Raw genomic sequence first — 21,510 nt, 5'->3', positions numbered from 1 at the left:
ACCCACATTGGGACACCTGCCATAATCTATATTTATCTAACCTGAGTTTCAAAGGTTTTTCCATTACATTTTTCAAATTGTTGCCCTTCCTATAAACAACGGAGGGTTTTGAACTAATACTTGTTCTAATAGTATTATAATCCATCAAAACAGGCCAGTTTTTAAACAGAATGTCCCTTATTATACTCAAATCCACAGTATATGTAGTAATATATGATAACCTGTAAGTCATGTCCCCACATAAATCATTATTCTTCCCGATAGCCAAAGTATACCTAACATTATTATCAACCATATTCATAATATCCAAAATAGGGCTATAGAAACAATGAGAGTATTTAATTACTTCCATTTTGATCTCACCCACAAAGTTATCAGGATAGTCTCTCCTATTGAACATATCCTCCAATAGGGTGCATTCATCCAAAAAAATCATCATAAGTAGAGACCATCCTGGCAGCCCTCACAAAGTGCCCTTTACAGCTTTTTTGTGGGTCATAGGATTACAACTAGAAAAATGGAGAAATGAATTTGAATATGTTGGCTTTCTATATATGGTAGAGACATACCTACCATGAACCCTATCTTTAGTCAACTGTACATCCAAATAATTTATTACTTCAGTGTTCCCAACATAGGTAAATTCCAAAAAAGTCTCAATTCCAACCATATCCCCATTCCACATAATAAACAAATTGTCCAGGTATCTAAGATATTATATTATATATTATATTAGAGTGGTTATGCCTTTAAAGGTTAATTGAATTAATGATGTCAGACTTTGTGGTCTTTTTATAAAATGTATCCTGGCATTTGAATGTTTGTCTGATGAAGTCTTGACATTGGTCAAGATGAAAGCACTTACATTAAACTTTGGAAAGGCCTTGCTTCCCTGCTTGGTGTTTTTTGTTTTTTAACAATCTTTATTATAGTGTTGACTAGGTATATATGAAAAGTGAGAGATGAGTCTAGCCAAATTCATATATATTTAAAATAATAGATGTTTTCAATGTGTATATTGTCTTTCAATCTAATGTACAAGGAGGGTGAGTTTAAGTCTAAGTTTTGTACTAAAAATCATGGATTTTGTTTTGTAAGAGTTTTTGTTTTTGTTAAAAATCTAAGCAGAGGCTCAGATGTTGTTGATGTGGGATTGTAGGGGATGCTTAAGGGTTTGTTGGGAGTCACTTGAGTGGATCATTGCAATGTCATCAACGGACAGCAAGAATGGGAGTTGAGGTGTGTCATAGGGAAATTTGTTGATAAAGACAGAGAAATGCAATAGTGCCAGGATTGAAGACTGAGGAATGTCTTTGATTAAGGGGATTTTAGAAGAATTGTATGTGCCAAATTTGACAGTAAGCATCTGACAGAGAGGTAGTTGTGGAACCAGAGGGGTGCTTCATGATTTATGCCTCATACTAGCATATGGGTTATTATAATAGAGTGGTCTATAGATTAAAGGCTTTAGTTAAATCAATTAAAGATTGCCCCCTGTAAATATTCCTTTGTCAATACTAAGGAGTATTTCATCTGTTAGTGTCCAGCTTGCAGTCATAGTACTACACTCAGTCAAAAAGCCATGCTGTTTGTCAGATGGTAGTTTATTTGTATATGTGTATTCACCAGGCTGAGTGTAGATTAGTTTAGGGTGGATAAGATGGAGAGGGAATGGAAATGTGATATTGTAATTAGTTTGATTTGCTAAGGTAAGACTCTGAATAATGATGATTTCCAGTTGTTTGGCACTATGTTTTGTGAAAGGCATTGTTTCTATATGCCCAAAAGAGGAATTGATATGAAGTCTCTAAAGTGGTATATGAACTATGCATGTAAGTTGTCTGTGTCTGTTGCATCATCAAATGGGATTGGTTCAATTAGAGACTGGATGCCTTTGAAGTTAATTAATTTGAATTAGAATGGAGGAATTAAAGGAGAGAGGAAGTGGGTCATTGTTGTAGAGTAGACAGTGATGCTGTTAAGCTAGGACGATTTGCGAATTATTTTAGGAATAATCTGATTCTGATTGTTTGCTTTGATAAATAAGGCAAGTAACATTTTCCAAGAAGATTTTTTTGGTTTAAATAGAGTGTTTTGTGGAGGATTGATTTGTGATGTCTGATGGCTTATTTTTTCAGCACCTTTATTGAATTATCACTTGTGACATAGGTAAATTTACATTCATATAAAAGTAATCAAATGATATTAACATTAACAAACATTATACTTCACATATATTGCTATACATTATATAACCTAAGCAACATTACAGACATTATTCAATACATGTCTTATTTTAAACAAGAAACATCTTTATTAAACCATCACTTACTACATAGGTAATCATACAGCTATATAAATGAAAACAAACTAAACAAACACACTCCTAGTTGCCAGTATTTTACATCACTTATAATTTACCCAATCTTTCTCACTCAAACATTACATAGCTCATTTAAGTCCTGCCGCCTTTCAAACCTCATTATACCCTTGTATGTATTTTTCACATAATTCCAATTTTTTTCTCTTGTAGTTTGTTCCTACCCTTTTCTAAAGATCTCAGTTCCAGTTGTTTTATCTCTGTTACTATATTCACTACTTCCAGTATAGTTGGTTTAAATTTTGATGTCCATTTTCTAGTAATTGCTTTTTTGGCAGCCACCATTATTAGATACAAGTTCTTACCATGTCTAGGCAATTCTGATTCTGTATCATAGCTCAGAAAAATCATCTCTCTCATCAGACCAATCTGCCCACCCAGCATTTCCAACAGTGCATCCCACAGGGAATCCTCAAAGTCCACCAACTCACCGCACTCCCAGAAAATATATTTGCAATTATTTCTTTCTTCCCCGTCACACCTCCATCATTTGCTGTCTGCCTGAGGAAAAGTTCTCTGGAGTCTACTTGGAGTATAAAAATATCTAAGTAAACATTTCCAGGCAAAAATTCTAAATCTTCTAGATTTTTTTGCATATTTTGGAGACATACATATATCGTCCCATTGTTTCTTTGTGAATTGCTTATCAAACCTCTCTTTTCAATTCTTTCTAACCTCCTCTGATTGATTCTTATAGTTATCATGCAATATTTTATATGCTCTAGTAATATTCCTTTTTAATGGCAGATTCTGTTCTAGATTCTATTAAAAACTCTACCAGTGATGGTCTTATATTTAGGACCCTCCTATTTCTTTATCTTTGCCTATACTCTGATATCAATCCCTGATAGGGAAGGCAATCTCTAACCTGCAGTCCAAATAAATTCCTGGCATCTCCCATTCTATCATCTTTACCTCTCTAGTAATTTGCTCCCAATACCTTATTCCTTTGCCAGTTTTCTACAATAAATTTCAGCTCCCTCTTGTCTATCGTCTGTATCCCTAATTATAGTTATCTCTATCGGCAGAATCTCCTTTCCCCACTCCCGTGCATGTTTAGTTCTTAGAATACTTTCTGCTACTTTATGGATTTAATATTCTATATGATTATTGTAATTCTCCTTAAAGGCCTGCATCCAAAATACCAGCCTCTACTTGTTTCTTGAGCTTCACTCTGTTTAGGCACTCTTTTCATCTTGACCATGGTTGGTTCTTCTTCCAGCAAGAAAAAGAAAATGTTAAGCAAACAGTTTTTGCCACTATGCTGTGGCCATTTGTTGTACCAAATACTGCTGATCTTTTTACCCAAGATACCTCTGGTGTAGCACCTACAGACACTATGGCCAAGGGGTTAGTCAAGTCCTCTGCAGCTGTTGGGATTCCCTTAGTGGGCAATAGAGAGCCACACATGTTTGTCTTGGGAAAGGGAATAGGGAAGGATTCTCTGTTTTGGCAGAATGTTTTACTCATTTTTGGGGGAATTGCTGCTGCCTTTTATAACACTGGTGGCCCCATTTTTTTTTCTGTCCAAAAAAAAAAAAAACACAGAAAACTAAACCTATATCTATTCCTCCTCATCCTTCTCAAATTTCCTTACACAGGAGTAGTTTACTGGATCTTGCTCAGGCTTTTACTCAGGATTTTGATTCTTATTCTTCAATGCTTTTTGGTAAAAGAAAGGATACCCTTTTTTCCCAAAGAGATTTATAGGTTCATAGGTAAGTTCATAGGTAAGTACTAGGGTATCTGCCCAATGGCATTTATAAGCCAAGCCAGAGTGTGTTGACTTTTGCCATCACCTTAGATTAGTTCCCTGTGCCTCTGACAAGCAGAGCCATTAGTTCCCTGTGCCTCTGTCCAGGAGAGCCACTGCAGAAATCCCGGGGGTAAATGTTCTGTTTCCCATCCGTCAAGGTTTCTCTTGAAGAGTGCTAGCGAGGGGCTCTGCCTGATGTATATTGGAATCTTGTTCCAAAGCATGGGGAGTCCCTGGGTCAGTAATCTATCCCTCCAGCACGTCCTATTTATTGTTGTAGTAAGGTTTATATCCCTAGAGCGTGTGGCTCTCAGGGATTTGTTTTTTTTTTTTAGGTGGAGCATATCCATCAATTCTGGGTTGGACATGGCCTTGTATGTCAAGCAGAGATCACCTCTGAGTAAGCAGTATGCAACCAAGTACAGCTGGAGTTTCTTTAGTCGGGCTGCATAGGTCATCTGTTTGAGGCCAGTAATCCTCTTGGTGAGGTACTTCTGTGGTCTTTCCAGATGTTGCAGGTGTATTGTAAGGTACATCACAAATGGGGTGTTGTATTCTATAATGGGTCTAATAAGTGATGAGTAGAGAGGCACAATAACCTCCTTTGTTCTGGATGCAAACCCTTTTGAGCCACATAGAAGGATTCTTTAACCAGCTTGGCAATATGATTATCAAATGAGAGACTGCTATCTACTTGGACCCCCAGATCCATTATTACTTTTCTGTATTTAGGGGACTACCACCTATGTGGTAGTTTGGGGGTACTTTGTTTTTTTCCAAAGGGGATGACTATGCACTATTTGGCATTCAGCTTGAGGTCATGATTTTGACACCAGGTATCCGTCTCAGTGAAACCCTTCTGGAGGGTGTCTGTATCAGCTGGAGAATCAATTATGGCCCATAGTTTGCAGTCATCTGTGAACTTGGTCAGCCAGTGTCCTCCTGTGCTTGCCTGTACCTCTGAGAAGTATATACTGAACAGGAGGGGTCCTAGGATTGAGCCCTGGGGGACGCCACTTGTAACCAGTTTAGAGTGGGACCTAGAGTCTGCAACTCTCACCATGTGGGTTCTGTCCATGAGCCAATTTGCCACCCATCTCATGATGTAGGGGTTAATGTTCAGGTTGGTGAGTTTGTCTATAATACCAGAATGGGGAATGGTGTCAAAAGCCTTTGCTAGGTCTAGGTAGGCTGCATGGACCTCCTTACCCTCATCTAATGCCTTGATAACTGTCTCAAAGAAGTCCACCAGGTTTAGGAGGCATGATCTGCCCTTAGCGAAGCCAAACTGGGTGGGGTCCAAAGTTTGGAGGTTCCCAATGTCTCTGTTAATGAGTTCCATGATGATGCGCTCCATAGCCTTGCAGACCAGGCTAGTCAGACTTATAGGGCAATAGTTCCCGGGGTCCGTTGTGGTGCCACCTTTGTGGAGTGGGATAACTGTTGCTGTGCACCACTTTGTGGGTATGTAGCCTGTAGAGAGGCTGAGTTTGAACAGTGTGTTTAGGTGAGGGGGTTAGTTAATTTTGGAGCTCTTGTAAGACACAGCCTGGGACACCGTCTGGTCCCATTGAGGTTGTGTTTTTGACTTTGGATAGGGCTGTTTTAACATGTGTGTCGGTGATTGCCAGGGCCTTACATTCTTCTGGTATGGTTATGGGCCCTTTAGGAGGTGAGAGGGGTGTGAAGTTTGCACTGAACCAGTCTGCCAAAATGTTGGCAATATCAGTCGGTTCAGTGCATTTTGTGCCATTCTGCACCAACTCAGAGCAGATCTGATAGTTTCCACTTAGGTTCTTGACATAGCTAAAGAACGCTTTGTGGTTATCTTTGGAGTCCTTGGCAATTTTTATTTCGAAGCTAGCCTTGGATGATTTAATGAGGGATCATAGTTTCTTGCTGATACTGATCAGGGATGTCTTTCCTTCTAGGGATTTTGCTCTTATCTGTACTAGTTTCCTCCTTCTATTGTAGAGCCTGTTTATGGCAGGGGTCCACCAGACTGGTTTCCTTTTCATGGAGGAGTGAGTCTTGGTTTTACTTGGGATAGCATGATCCATGCATTCCTGCAGATGATCATAGAGTGCCTTTGTATAGGTTTCAGCAGCTTGGACAGCATTGTCCATTGGCGTGGGAGCTGTGAACCTTTCCACCTCGGTCTTAAGCAACGTGAAGTTTGCTTTTGAAAAGTTTTTCACAGTGGTTTCCTTGACTGGGGTTGGGGCGGAATGTGAATATCCAGAGTGATTAGTTTATGGTTTGATCAAACCAGCAAGGGGTCTCAGGTCATTCACACCAACACGTACAATGACAGAGTCATATTTTTACTTCTTCTGGAGTGACCTGAGTGCTTGTGTTATGTGGCAGATCCTGGCGCCCGACAGGCAGCTAACTGTAACCTTCTCCTTGTCCAGCCTAGTTAGTGGGACATCAGTGTGCCTGACTATAGAGTCGCCTATCACTAGTGTGTTGGGTATGTTATTTTGCCTTAAGGGCTGTGATTGTGTGGCACACTGATTATGTGAAGTATGTGCTTCATGGTTGGTGATGGGTTGTGGAAGTTGCTTGGATGTCTGCTTTGGGGGTCTCTGTTGTTTTTGCAGATTTTTATTTAGAGCCTCCGAGTATGTTTTTGTGTATTTATGTGTGTCATTTGCCTGTGTTGGTTTATTAGGTCTATGTGTGACTGGTGGTGTGTTGCAATTATTACTCTTCTCATCTTGACAGTCAGTTACAGTCTGGGTTGAGAGAGCTTTGCCTCCAGTCTGGTTGTATAATTGCATCTCTTGCATATATTAGTGTTTGGTGGTAGGAGGAGAAGTTTGGCTGTGTACATAAGGCAGTTGTAACATTGCCTCAAAATGCCCAGATTCACTAGTTGGACTGGAGAGTACACTCAAAACTGCCCTTTGGACATGCCTGAATATGTAGAGTGAGCTGTTTTTCTGATTGACTGGTGGGGTCGAATAGAGAGCCTTGTCCTACTGGACAGTATAAAAGGGGCTAGTGCTAGGGTATTTAGTGCTTGTTATGAGTTTTAAGCAAGTGCCGGGCTGTGAAATGAATGGTATGAGTGCTAAAGTTGAAGGTTTGTCTAGTTCCAAGGGGAAAATTGAAGAGTAGACTTTGTGGAGTCGGGAATAGTTTAACCCTTACTAACCGGCGCTGCCCGCTGTGCAAAACCGCGCAAATGCGGTTTTTATATCAGAAAGATTAAGGAGATAGAAATTAGCCCAAAATATCCAATACAACTACAGTTTCTGGACATAAACCACTCCTCCAAGGGCAGGTAGTCTGTTCAGAGCTCCCCACTCTCACTGGCGAACAAAGAAACTTCCTTTTTGCCCAAGTAAGGAATGGCCAAGTACAGAAGCTTAAACACAGTCCAGGTATCAGCAGGTATCTGAAACTGGCCTTTTCTAGCTTAGTAAGGTGGGAAATAGCAAGATTTTTTTTTGTTTTTGTTTTTTTTTTCCAAGAAAACAGTAGAAACAATTGCAAAAACACTTTTATAGTGCAGTAATGGCTGTCACACTTGAGTGGGAAACCAGTAACAGTTAAAAATACAATTTACAACAAAAAGCAAATTTTAAAGTGCAGGTACAAATAAATGCAATTTCAGTGTAAAATGAACATTCTGAGAAGTAATAAATGCCAGAAAATGAGCGTTTAGGCGGAAATAGCAATAAGCAACAAGAAAAAACAAAAAAATGGTACTTAAAACACTTCAAAGTCTCTCTGGCATTGTAGGTCTCTGCAGGACACCTGGACAGGATCTACTGAGCTTATACAAACACAAAAACCATGCAAATGCAGTTTTTATATCAGAAAGATTAAAGGGATAGAAATTTAATATTCTAAATCTGTACAGGAAGATGAAGGGACAGATGCAGGTTTTCTAAGTTTTCTGACTCAGACTCTGAGAAGAGCTTGGTTTATGATTCTTCCTTTGAGGTGTCTCTCTCTCTCAGACTTTTTCCCGTATGTGTCAGTGTTTTTAGTGGGAGTACACTGAGGTTTCTCTGTTTTATGTGCTGTTACAGACCAAAACCTTCACCAATTACTTCAGTTCTATCAGCTTTGAAGTATGTTTGTCTCTACCTGTAGTTTTCCTGATAGCCAGCCTGCTTACCCTAAAAAGGCAGATAGAATGCATAAAGTTTCTCAGTCTTTGTAAGTTTTTATTCACTCATCCCAAACCTGACCCAGCAGCTACAGTTTAATTAGTCGTACTGATGCTAAACAGTGAGTCAAATCTTCTCTTACTCTTTCTGATAAGAATGGGAAGATTATTGATGGGTACAGGAAAATAGTGTATGGTTTTGCAACTTTGATTTTCCTCATTTTGAATTTTCAGGCTCACATGTTAATTTTTATTCTGACTAATTGTGAACATATGAGTAACATCTGGTCTACAGTTTCTCCTTCTGAGGAAGTACCTTCTTTAAATTATTTAGCTTTGTCTATTGTACTAGTCACTGCTCTCTGTTTACAGTGTGTGTGTGTGTGTGTGTGTGTGTGTGTGTGTGTGTGTGTGTGTGTGTGTGTGACTCAGTTGATAATTCTGCCAGGGCTATGGCCTCTATTATAATTTTGAGGCAGTTTGCCTGGTTGTAAGGAGGTGAATAATGAGATTTCATTTTCCCTTTTGGATAAAATTTGCGTTTTAGTTCCTTTGCAACACAGGTGATCAGAAAGTGTGAAGGGGTAAGTTAAATCAGGGAATCTCCAAGATTTTTCTGCCCTCCTTTTTCAACATTTCTATGGGATTCTTTAACCCCAATAATATTTTGGCATAATAGAGAGGGTATTCCAAAAAGAAATCAGTAACCCCCAAACCCATTGACAGTCCAACTAGCCAGTTTGACTATTTAAGGAACGTTGTTCCCCCTTCCACTCTGGCAGTCCCTTTTCCCTTCCAGGAAGCCTGAATCTCCATTTTTCTATTTGGCAACAGATAGTTTCAGGCAAATGGGTTCTGAAGATCATTCTTCAAGGTTATAAATGACAACAACAGGCTATTCCTCCTTGCCAAGAGGTTATTCCTCATCCTTCAGACCAGACTCTTTTATTTCCACCTGTACTTTATTACATGCTGTTCCAGGGAGTGATAGAACCAATTCTTCCTTCCCAAGGTGGGGAATGTTTTTGTTCAGGGATGCTTTTAGCATCAAAGAAAGAAGATGCTTGGAGACCAGTTCTGAATTATTCTTCTTAGACCTGTTTGCAATAGTGACTAAGTTCTAAATGATGTCACTTCACAATCTGTTACCTCTTCTTCCTTGTTCAAGTTTCCTGGTAGCACTACATTTAAAAGATGCTTATTATCCATTACCTTTCATTAAGACTTCAGATGTTTTTTACAATTTGTGTGTCTGGATCACTTTATCAGTTCTCTGCTTTACCCTTTGGATGATCTGCTGCACCAAGAGTGTTCACAGAGTGGCTAGCTCCAATTCTACCTTATTGCAGGCTAAAAGGTATCTATTTTCTTTTTTCCATGTTTAGATGATTTGCTTATCTTTGCAGAGCTTTTTTAAAGTGTCAGGAATCTCTCACTTGGGTGAGAGATCTCTTTCACAAGCTAGGATTCCAAGAGAACATTCAAAAGTCTATTTTGACTTTTTCACACAGGATTGTTTTCCTGGTGTGTCAGCTGGACGCCTCAGTTCAAAGATATTTTCTTCCAAGGGAAAAATAGATCTATATCTAGATCTGTTTATAAGGTTTTCTATTCAGACTTTGGTCACTGTGAGGGGAATACCTCAGAATTCATGTCATCAATGTTTCTCATGGTAACTCTGGAAAGACTCCATATGAGAAAGATGCAATGGTATCTGAAGTCTCTTTGGTCCTTGCATCACCATTCCTTGTCTTTTCAAATTGCAGTGCTGTGGTTTGACAGTAGAACAATTACTTGGTAGTGACAGAAAATATCTTTAAATTTTGGTCTCCCCTTATCCCTCCCTGTTCCAAAGGTGTCACCGCAGATGCACCGAACTTTGCTTGGGAGCAGTTTCAGGAGGGATAACATTGCGAGGTGTGTGGGACACCTAGGACAGATGCAAGCATATAAATATAAAAGAGATGCTTACCCTGATCATTACACAAAATTCTCTGAATCATCTTTGGGCCCAGGACCTCAAGTTGTTTCAGACAATACCACAGTTATGGTACATCTACAAGTGGGGAGAATCAGGTATTACCCCCTTTGCAGACTAAGCATGTCAGCTTAAGATACAGCTTCATAGCACAATCTCACTATACCCTTATCCTTTTTTCTTGCAGAGAAAAATCATGTGGCAGGCAAGCTGATCAGGGCAGGGCAGACACTCGTGCATGCAATCTAGACCAGGAAGTCTTCCAAGATTTGATCCATCTGTGGGGAGTTCCTCAAGCAGATATGTTTGGCTTCTCTCTAGGATTCTGCTCCAGGACTCCATGCAAGAAGGCCTAGAAGACAGATGCCTTTTCTTTGACAGGGATGTTCCTTTATGTTTTTGACCCTTTCTACTAATATCTAAGGTACTTCTGAAGATCCAGAATTAACCCCCAAGATCATTGTGGTGTCTCCTTTTCTGACCCAGACAACAGTGTCTCTTCCTTCTTTTGAAAATGGCCTGGGCAATTACCATAAGCTTCCTCACAAAATGGATCTATTCACACAAGATCAGGAGTGGTTGACACACCCCAACCCCAATCAGTTTCAACTGACTGTCTGGATGTTGGGGTCTTAATTTCCTTTAGGCACCTGTTTACTTGATGATGGAGGCAAGAAGTCTTGCTACTAGCAAATTTTATATTAGTAAATGGAAAAGGTTTTCTAGTTGGTGCCAGCCACAACATAACCAGCACCCATTCAGGGTTAGTTGTTTTCTGGATTTACAATATTTGTAGTAAAACTACTATCCACCTTATCCAAACTCAACCTTGATAATTCTACATTACAATGGTTCAGTAGCTACCTACGCAACCGCTCCCAATCAGTTAAATGGCACAACTCCCTACCCCCCCACTCCCAGTCAAATGCGACAGTCCATAAGGTTATGTTTACAAACCAGCTCCACCTAGCAACCACAAAAGCCAACATTATCCAATATGCAGATGACACTACACTCATCTGCAAAGGACCCAACATCCAACTGCTACAAACCCAAGCCCAACAATCCTTCTCTAAAATAGAAAACTGGCTAAACAATTCTCAACTAATACTCAACCCAAAAAAAACACAGCTAATACTATTCAATCCAGCCCCATGGAATTACAATTGACCACCAACTTAAATACAATAAACACATAACCCTAACTATCTCCAAAGTCCACAAAAAGCTAGGCTGTCTCTATCATAGCATAAAATTCCTAACCCCAGAATTCAGAACTACCACAGCTAGAACTCACCTCCTATCAAGCCTATTTTATGCATCCCCAGTATTAACAAATCTCAATAATACCAACCTTAACAAACTATCTACATGTTACAGCAAAATAGCTAGGTTCGCAACCAATGATAAATCACACTCACACTACTGTCAAGCCCTGCATAAGCTACACTGATTAGAATTTCCACTAACTCAACCTAGCCCATCAGATACTGTACCATCCAGACAAACCCCCTGCCCTAACAGATCTACTAAACTTCCACAGCACAAACAGGGAACTACGATCCAGTAATAAAGCCCTAGTAGAAGTCATTCCATGTAAAAACAGCTCAGGGGAATCTCTATTCCCTTATGAAGTTGCAAAATTGTAGAACACACTACCTCCACAACTCAGGCTACAAAACCACACTGCTACATTCAAAAAACTCCTTAAATCACACCTTCAAGGAAACCATCTATGTAATTGCAACGACCCTCCCTGAACCAACCTTCTCCAACCTACTACTGCAGTCCCCTTCCAAACTCATTTCCACAGTCTTATACTACACCCCTAGGCAGATTGAACTCAGTGTACATATCTAGTACAATCTCATCTCTATTAAGTTGATTTTATATATATATATATATATATATATATATATATATATATATATATATATATATATACTATTACTATGCTTAACTGCTATGTTTTTGACTACACATTTTGGCTAATAACTTGAAAAACTCTGTTGACCTTGTTAACTTTTGAGGCTACTGTTAATCAGTGTTAAAATGTGTCAACTATTTTTACTTTGGATTTTGAATTTTTGAATTTTCTGATAACTGTTCAAACTCTCTGAATTATTGTTAATTCTAGAACTATTGTTAGCATTGTCAAACTTTTTTTTTAACTATTGCTATTAATATACTCTGTAACATGTGGAGCTTTTCTCCCCAGGACTCTGCTGAAAAAGGACACCTATGTCCAGTCGGACAATCCTGGTAAAGAAATGTCAAATAAATAAAAATAAATAAATAAATTACTTTCCTGTGGCCTTTTTTAGTCCTCCGTCAAGTTTCACTTGTTGGCCATTTCAACATATCTGCCCACGGATCCTCCTCTTTCAAGGCATTTACATGTCAAGTGGTTTTTGAAAGGAGTTTTACTTAAGAAGCCTCCAAGAAAACCAGTGGCCTCTACTTGCGATCTTAATTTTGTGTTAGAAAAGCTAACTCTTGCTTCATTTGAACCAGCTAATCTGACACATAAGATTCTTAACATGGAAAACAGTTTTACTGATTGCTTTGACCTCTGGAAGAAAACTATCTTAGTTGCAAGCTCTTATGGTAAGTCAACCCTGTTTTATTTTCCACAGAGACAGGGTTTCTTTAAGAACTAATCAGTCTTTCATGCCTAAAGTAGTGTCTAAGCTTAATTTAAGTCAAAACCTATGCATTCCCTCATTTTCATTGTTGATCTTAGAAATGAAGGAGAAAGGATACTCAGTACATTGGATGTCCACTGACAATTCAGGTACCATCTTTACAGAACTAAATTTTTTAGATCTTTGGATCTGTTTTTTTTTTTTCTTGTGAAGGTTAGAAGAAGGGACAACCTGTGTCAGTCCATACTATTTCAAAATGGTTCTCCAAGGCTATTACCTTTTTCATACTCGCCACAACAATTTTTTTTTTTTAGGCAGGGTCAAGGCCAACTCTACCAGGGCCTTGGCTTCATCTAAGACGTTTTGGAAAAAGTTGGATTCTAGAAGCATTCTAGAAAGTACAAGTTGTTCCTCTATGCTTACCTTTACAAAGTACTATAAGCTTGATTCCTTCTCTAGGTCTAGATCAGGCTTTGCAAAGACCATTCTCCAGGAGCTCCTGGGCTCTTCTCCTTCTACCTCTAAAAGTAGTAAGCTAGGGTAATCTACCGATATAGCTAAGTCTACTGTAGCACTGATCAATATGATGAACATAGTACAGTTGTGTAAGTAAAGTTACTATAGTAGATGTATGAAGGATCACTGCTGAAGTAGCCACACCCTCCCTCCATCTCCCCCCTTATTTTTGTGGTATGCTGTTTATGCCAGGGTGTGGATTTTTTTGTTTCTAGCATTGTCCTTTCAGGGGCTCAGCCTCCCTGTCTCTGTTGGCAGGAAAGCTCTGAATGGCTTGGTGCCCAAACTTGTCTTTTAGTCAGTTCAGCTTGAGCTGCCTGACAGTTTGGCATGTGGAAGGTGCCATGAAGCTTTGGAAACTGGCTGGATGTCATATCCTTGGCAGGATATAACCCATGTAGCTAAGTCTACTGAAGCAGTGGTCATCCAAACAACTACTGTTATGGTAAGTTTACTTACACAACCATACTTTCCTTAACTTGCCTCATAATCAGACCTCAGAGGTGTGCTTAACTAGTTGCATGTACTGTCTAGGCACAGCAAGTTGGAAGTGCATTACAGTGAACATTATTTTTTTATCTTTGTCACAATCAAACATTAGGAGTGCATACAGGTGGCTGTCTATTTTGTGGAAGTGGAAGGAGGGATGCTTGGTATGCACTTTTGACATCAGCAAGATAAAATACTTTCATATTGAAATGTATGATCTGTTCTTTCACTTTCCCCTAGTCTGATATTATTCATAGGTTCATAGGTTAGTACTAGGTTATCGGCTCTAGAGCCTATACAAGTCTAGCCATAACAATTCCCTGGCTATTCCTTCCCGCAATATTTACTTCCCTGGACCCCTGTCTAGCAGGGCGACTGACATGATCCCCGGGGTGAATTTCCTATCTCCCATCCAATCGTCAAGGTTCCTTTTGAAGAGGGCCAAAGAGGCACTCTGCTTGACATGTATGGGTAGTCTGTTCCAGAGTCTGGTGAGCCTCTGGGTCAGGAACCTATCCCTCCAGCATGTTTTGTTCATTGTGATGACAAGGTTTAGATCCCTGGAGCACGTGGCTCTGAAGGACTGGGATTTCTTTAAGTGTAGCATGTCCAACAGCTCTGGGTTTGACATGGCCTTGTATGTTAAGCAGAGATCGCCTCTGAGTAGACGATATATGGCAGAGTATAGCTGGAGTTTTTTTAGAGGGTCAGCATAGGGCATCTGCTTTGGGCCTGTGATTCTTTTAGTGAGGTATTTCTGCGGCCTTTCCAGTTGTTGCAGATGTCTTGAGAGGTAACTACCAAATGGGGCATTATATTCTATAATGGGTCTAATGAGGGATGAGTACAGTGAGACAATAACCTCCTTTTTTCTGGATGAAAAGCCCTTAGTGGTCTGCCACATAGAAGGATTTCCTGACTGTTGTGGCGATGTGGTTATTGAAGTTGAGACCACTGTCAACCTGTGTTCCTAAGTCTCTTATCACACTTTCAGTGTTTTGTGTACTGCCACCTATGTGATAATTCATGGGTACATGTTTATTCCCAAAGGGGATAACTATACATTTCTTGGCATTGAGCTTGAGCCCATGGCTCTGGCACCAAGTATCCTGTTTCTATAAGGCCTTTTTGTAGAATATCCGCTTAATTTGGGGATTCAATAATGGCTCCCAGTTTGCAGTCATCTGCAAACTTTGTTAGCCAGAGTCCCTTAGTGTTGGTCTGTACTTCATAGAAGTAGATGCCAAACAAGAGTGGTCCCAGGACTGAACCCTGAGGTACACCGCTTGTCACTTATCTGGAGCTGGATTTGGAGTCGGCTACTTTTACAGTGTGGGTTCTGTCAGTAAGCCAGTTGGCAACCCATCGAGTAACGTAGGGATTAATGCCCGGCTTAAGTTTATCTATGATTCCAGAGTGGGGGATGGTGTCAAAAGCCTTGTCGAGGTCCAGATAGGCTGTGTGGACTGCCTTAACCACAGCTCTGGAGACTGATTCGAAGAAGTCAATCAGGTTCAGGAGACAAGATCGGCCCTTCACGAACCCAAACTGGGTGGGGTCCAGTGTTTGAAGGTTACCAATGTCTTTGTTTATACGTTCCATGATAATACATTCCATGGCCTTGCAGATCAGGCTTGTCAGACTGATGGGACAGTAGTTCCCAGGATCCAAGGTGGATCCCCTTTGTTGAGTGGGATAACTGTAGCTGTGCGCCACTCAGTGGGCACAAAGCCTGAGGTGAGGCAATGATTAAACATGACACTTAGGTGAGGTGCCAGTTCATTTTGTAGTTCATGTAGTACACAGCCCGGGATGTTGTCTGGTCCCATGGATGCTGTATTCTTAGCTTTGGAGAGTGCTGTTTATACCTGTGTGGCCATTAATACTGGAATTTGGCAATCTTTTGGTATTGAGATGGGCCCTTTAGGGGGTGAGAGGGGGTGAAGTTGGTGAAGTAGAGGGGCACACAGAAGATTGCTGTCTTTTTTGGGGGAAAAGGGGTAGAGGTGAGGAGACAGCAACTTGAAATATTTGACAATGACCATTTGTTTCTTCACTTTCATCCCAATCTAACACTAGTGTTATACACAGAAAGTGGCTGTCACATTTTAGAGGTGGGTACAGCAGCAGATACTATTGACAGATATGACTTTTGTATTCTCCAAAACATTTGTCTTCTCAGTTTATTGCAGCTACACAATTTAATTCTCTCAGAAGGAAAAAAAGAGTGAACTTGTTTTTTTTAGTCATAATTTTCTTTCTCAAGCTATCATTAGATCGAATGTTGAAGAAAAACAATTCTAAATTGCATGTCTGACCATATAAGTCCCAATAGCTTCTGGCCAACGTAGCCTTACCTTCATTTTGTTATTTCCTCCATAGTTATAACAGTATAGTCATAGCCATTTATGATGTGTCAAAAGGATTCAAAAAAAGCTGATGAGTAAGGCAGAGTGTGAGAACACCCCCCCCCCCCCCCACACACACACACACATACAAAATCAGTCTGGATAGTGTAAAGAACTCTAGGTGGGGGAACTACTGGGCTGTGGAAGGTGAGGGGGAGAACAGTGAACACTGTGGACCCATGGAATATTTTGCTTAGCACTCTATTTCAATTATCCAGTCCTTATCAGAGAAAATCCAGTGGTGACCCTTTATGGACACCTGGTAAGTTACAACATAGCACTCAACAGTGAGTACAGGCAGAGAAGAAAAGATGCCTTGGTCTAAACACTTCCTTGAATTGCCATCAGCATATGTGTCATTTCATGGGAACAAATTTACAGCTGTTATATGATGGGCTATATCTATATGTCTTCAGTTGTCATCCCATGGGTAAGTAAACAAACATGACTGGCTTTGAGACGTATTCCCCTAGGGAGAGGGAATGAAATCAGAATCAACATTGCACCCTACATAGGGAACTAATGAGTCTTGTATGGGCTGACAGACTACATGTTTCTGTATATTTGATACTAGTGTATTATGTTTTAAATGTTTTATAATTTCCTTTCTATCTATGACACTGCTTCTCATATATATGCACCCTAAGTTCATCGTATGCAAGAAGTGGTGTGTATTCCTTCCTTTCATGCATACAGTTTGATGGTTCTCAAAAATGTAGCTACTTTTGTGAGGATTTCAAAAGGCACCAGTTTTCTTTTACATCTTTTTAGGTCATGGCTAAAAAGGTTCTAAATGGATCAGTGCACTTACTTAGCTCCTCCATAAGCAAGCAAGTAAATGCCCACTATTTTCAATAATAATATTTATTATATATATATATATATATATATATATATATATATATATATATATATATATATATGTGTGTGTGTGTGTATGTGTGTGTGTGTATATATATATATATATATATATATATATATATATATATATATATATGTATATGTATGTGTGTGTGTATATATATATATATATATATATATATATATATATATATATATATATATATATATATATATATATATATATATATATATATATATATATATATATAAATAACTGGGTAGAAACCCATTTTCAGCGGAGGCCTGGGGAGAAAAGCCCAAAATTATTCCAAAACATTTTAAGAACAATAATTTTACAGTCTTCAAAAATAAAACAAACACATTTGCAGTTTAAATAATTATAACAAATTAGACATAATATAAAATTTTGGTTAAGAATCAGTACAAGTTATATGACAATCATTTAATATTTTGAGAAATTTTAGACAGTTTTTGGGTAAATTAAGGGTAAATTAGCCTGATGCAAAAATATGGTTGTGGGGAAAAACAGGCTTATGGTATATTGAGAAATAAAGTCAAAGAAGAAAATTTGATAGAAGTAAGGAAGTAAGGGAATAAGGGAGAGTAAGGAGGTATAAGGAATGGAAAGGTACTTGTTCACATTAAGGGATGTAGTATTTCCTTGGTTTTGAGCAAGAACAGAGACAGATTTTAGCTAGGAAGTCATTCAGTGTGGTTTTTAAAGATGAGAGGAAGGCTATTGACCTGATGGATACAAATAAGTTGTTCCAGGCCTTAGCAACCTTGTATGTCTACAGACAATGCCCAACAGATTTGATAAGTTTGTAGACAGACAGGAGTTTTTGGTCACTGGATCGCAATGACCGCCTTGGAACATAGTTATACAGAATGTTTTTGGTGCTGGACAGGCAGATGTATGCTGGATAATGTTATAGGTGGTAAGAAGCTATGACTATATTTAGTTGATAAGGCACTTCTAACCGATTTAAGCTTTTTAGTGCTATATATGGTGGGTTCTGAAAGGGGTATTTGCTGCAAATTTAGCACTTTGGTATATCATTGTTCAAGGTTTAATTTTTGTGAAGCCTGGAGGTTAGTGAGGAAGGGAGCACCATAAAGACGTGTGGAGAGGAAATAAGCAGTAGCAAATGTAGTTTTAGTTGTGTCATTGAGAAAATGTTTGGCTGTATAAAGCATCCCTAGTTTTTGATGAGCTTTTCTTATGCAATTTTGTATATGCAAGATTATCATCTACTATCACCCCAAAGTGACTTCAATGGTTGTATTATCAAGAGAGACAACTTTAAATTTTGTTTTTTATTTCATTAGAGAAGGATTTGGTTAAAAAAAGTAGTTGTATAGTCTTTTTTGGGTTGAGCAAGAGTTGTGAGTTACAATACTATGTTTCAGTGGCTATTAAAACTTCCTGAGTAAGTCTTTGGAGGTGTACCATGTTGTCAGATGTGCAAATGAGAGTGGAATTATCTGTTTTTTGTATTAGAGTGGTCTGTTATGTAGATGTATAGAGGGTGTTAGTAAAAATGTTAAATAGTAAGCGACCAAGGATAGTGCCTTGTGGTATACTGGTGGTAACTGAGGTAGGGAGAGAACACGGAGTGCCATTTTACTGACTGATAGCTATTGGACAGATAGCTTTTGAACTACAGAAGTGTGGGCTGAGAGAGACCTAATGACAACATTTGAAGTAGAAGTTTGTTGTGACAAACTGTGTTGAAGGCTTCAAACAAGTCTAGAAACAAGGAAATAAGTTATAAAGTACCTTAGGCAGTACTGTTGAAACAGTTTGTAAACATGTAATAATAGTAGTCTGTTGTATGTCAACAGTTTTTACTCTGCATACCCACCACCTTTCCATTTGTGAAATAAAAACAATTTTTGAATTAGATTATAACTATAGCCTTGCTTCAGACACTTTCTTTCAGCCTAATTTCCCTTCTCTAATTATATGAATCAATAAATAATTACTCTATCACAAACATGTATCTGTTCTTACTTCCTCTAACTGGGTGCTAAACTTTTTTTTTTCAAATATATTTTATTGAATTTTTCAAACTTTTCAAACATACAAAGGAAAAACTGTAAGTCATTGTGGGAAGCAGTAAAGTTTAGGTATATATGTAACAGTTAGTGCAAAAACTATGCATTTAGAACACAGCAGTTATCTTACATGGTAGCTTACATCTTAGAGATGAATATAAGCAGTAAAGACCCCAATAACCTATTACAGGAGTGGTTAGAAGCAGCAACTAGTAATTCGTCGGCCATTTTGGGTCATTTCCTGTTTTTTCCAGCCCCCTGCTATAAAGCACGCGTTAGCATGCTTTAGCACGAATTAGTGCGGAGCTGCTACCGTTGCACACTAGGGCAGCGCCGGTTAATCAGATTTAAACTATTAGGGCTACCTAAAGTCCACTCTTCAAATTTTCCCTTAAAACTACCTTCCTCAAAGTATACTACTGTCCTATTTAGTGTATCCTACAACTATAAATTATCTCTACTTGACTCCCAAGTAGACTATTCTCTATCTGTATAGCGAAGCACTTGCTCCTACAGTACTATCACCTCGATACAGCACTCTTGTTATAGAAAGTACCCCAAAAAAGCAAACCCCATTTCTCGGTCACCCACATCCCCCAGAACCTTTTCTTAAGTTTTTCTGTCTATTCCTTCTAGCATGTCGAGGGATCAGTTGCTAATGTCCTCTCCTGCTCAGCTGGTGAACCTGGGAATATTGAGGTAATGTTACAATTGCCTCATGTACACAGACAACCCTCTCCTCCTCCCACAAAACACAAATACATGCGAGAGATGCAACTATACGGCCAAACTGGAGGCTGAGCTCTCTCAACATAGGACTGGCATGACCAGGCAGGAGGAGAAGGTAACCACACACACTATAGACCCAGTCTCACATAATACCATCACAACCTCAAATCATACACATAAACACATAAAGACATACTCGGAGGCTCTGATCAAAAATCTACCAAAACAGCAGAGGCCACCAAAGCAGACACCCAAACAACTACCACCTCAGAACACAACACCTGCAACACATAGACCACACAGTCAGAGTGTCAAGCAGTCACAGCCCTTAAGGCCAAACACAATGCCAGACACACTAGTCATTGGTGACTCCATAGTCAGACACACTGACGTCCCGCTCACCAGACTGAGTAAGGAGAAGGTCACAGTAAGCTGTCTGTCGGGTGCTAGAATCTGCCACATAACGCATGCACTCAGGTCTCTCAACAGCAGGTACAAGTACGACTCAATCATTGTCCACGCTGGTGTTAACGACCTGAGATGTACCTCCTTGGACTACATGAAAAGAGACATAGAGGAGCTCTCTGATTATGTAGCCCAAGCAGGTATGACCCTGACCTTGAGCAGTATCCTACCTTCACCAAGAATGATGCCACAATACAGAGATAAGATGATCAGCTTTAACAATTGGCTTAAACTCTGGTGTCATTCAAAGGGGATCCAATGTCTGTCTGCCTGGGATGACATGCTGGACAAGCCACGCTGCTTCCAAGGGACGGCTTGCACTTGTCACCCTGGGATTCCAGATTTTGGCAAAGGCTCTTGCCACCCCATAGTGCCTTTTATAGGCAAGGCTCAAATTCTAAACCTACCACCCTAGAACAAAACAAAGAAAAAAAACTAAGGGTAATGCTGCTCAATGCCAGAAGTCTCAACCTCAAGATGCATGCACTCGAGGCACTTCTCAGTATGGAGAACATCGATGTCTGTGCTGTGACAGAAACCTGGTTCAAGGCTCCTGAGAGCACCCCAGCACTATCAGGTTTTACCTCATATCATGCGTTCCGGCCCCAAAACCTGGACAATACCAAGAAAGGAGGAGGGGTATCCATATTCATCAAGGACACCCACACCTCAAGATTGGTGGCATCGCACGATGCATCGGAAACCATCCAGGTGCAATTAACCATAGGCAAGACTGCTCTGCAATTTGTAGCATGTTACAGGCCACCCTCGCAAACTCAGGAACCTCATATGGCCTTCCTGAAAACACTGGAGGGGATAAATGTATCTCCGAACACCATCATACTAGGTGACTTCAACTACCCTAATATAGACTGGGAACACTACTCAAGCCCAAACACTCTAGCCCAAAAGTTCCTGGAATTCATAAACTCAAATGCCATGGAACAACTAGTCACCATCCCCACAAGAGGAGAAAACATACTTGATCTCATCATCACGAACATGGGAGCACAATGTTCAACGCCGAAGTATACCCCTCACTGGTGAGATCTGATCACAAACTAATCTCGCTGGAGGTCCCCGAAATGAAAAAGACCAC

The 21,510-nt window shown here is 39.6% G+C and overlaps 1 protein-coding gene across 1 annotated transcript in view; it reads left to right on the top strand.

Moving 5' to 3' along the window:
• Nucleotides 1–21,510, top strand: part of AGBL1 (AGBL carboxypeptidase 1) — a 4,745,443-nt gene that overhangs the window by 325,394 nt on the left and 4,398,539 nt on the right. The gene's annotated exons all lie outside the window — the stretch shown is intronic.

This window comes from Protopterus annectens, chromosome 7.part0 (genome assembly GCF_019279795.1).
Source record: "Protopterus annectens isolate FY-2018-M chromosome 7.part0, PAN1.0, whole genome shotgun sequence".
NCBI lineage: Eukaryota > Metazoa > Chordata > Ceratodontiformes > Protopteridae > Protopterus > Protopterus annectens.
This window is presented reverse-complemented; position numbering and strand designations above follow the sequence as displayed.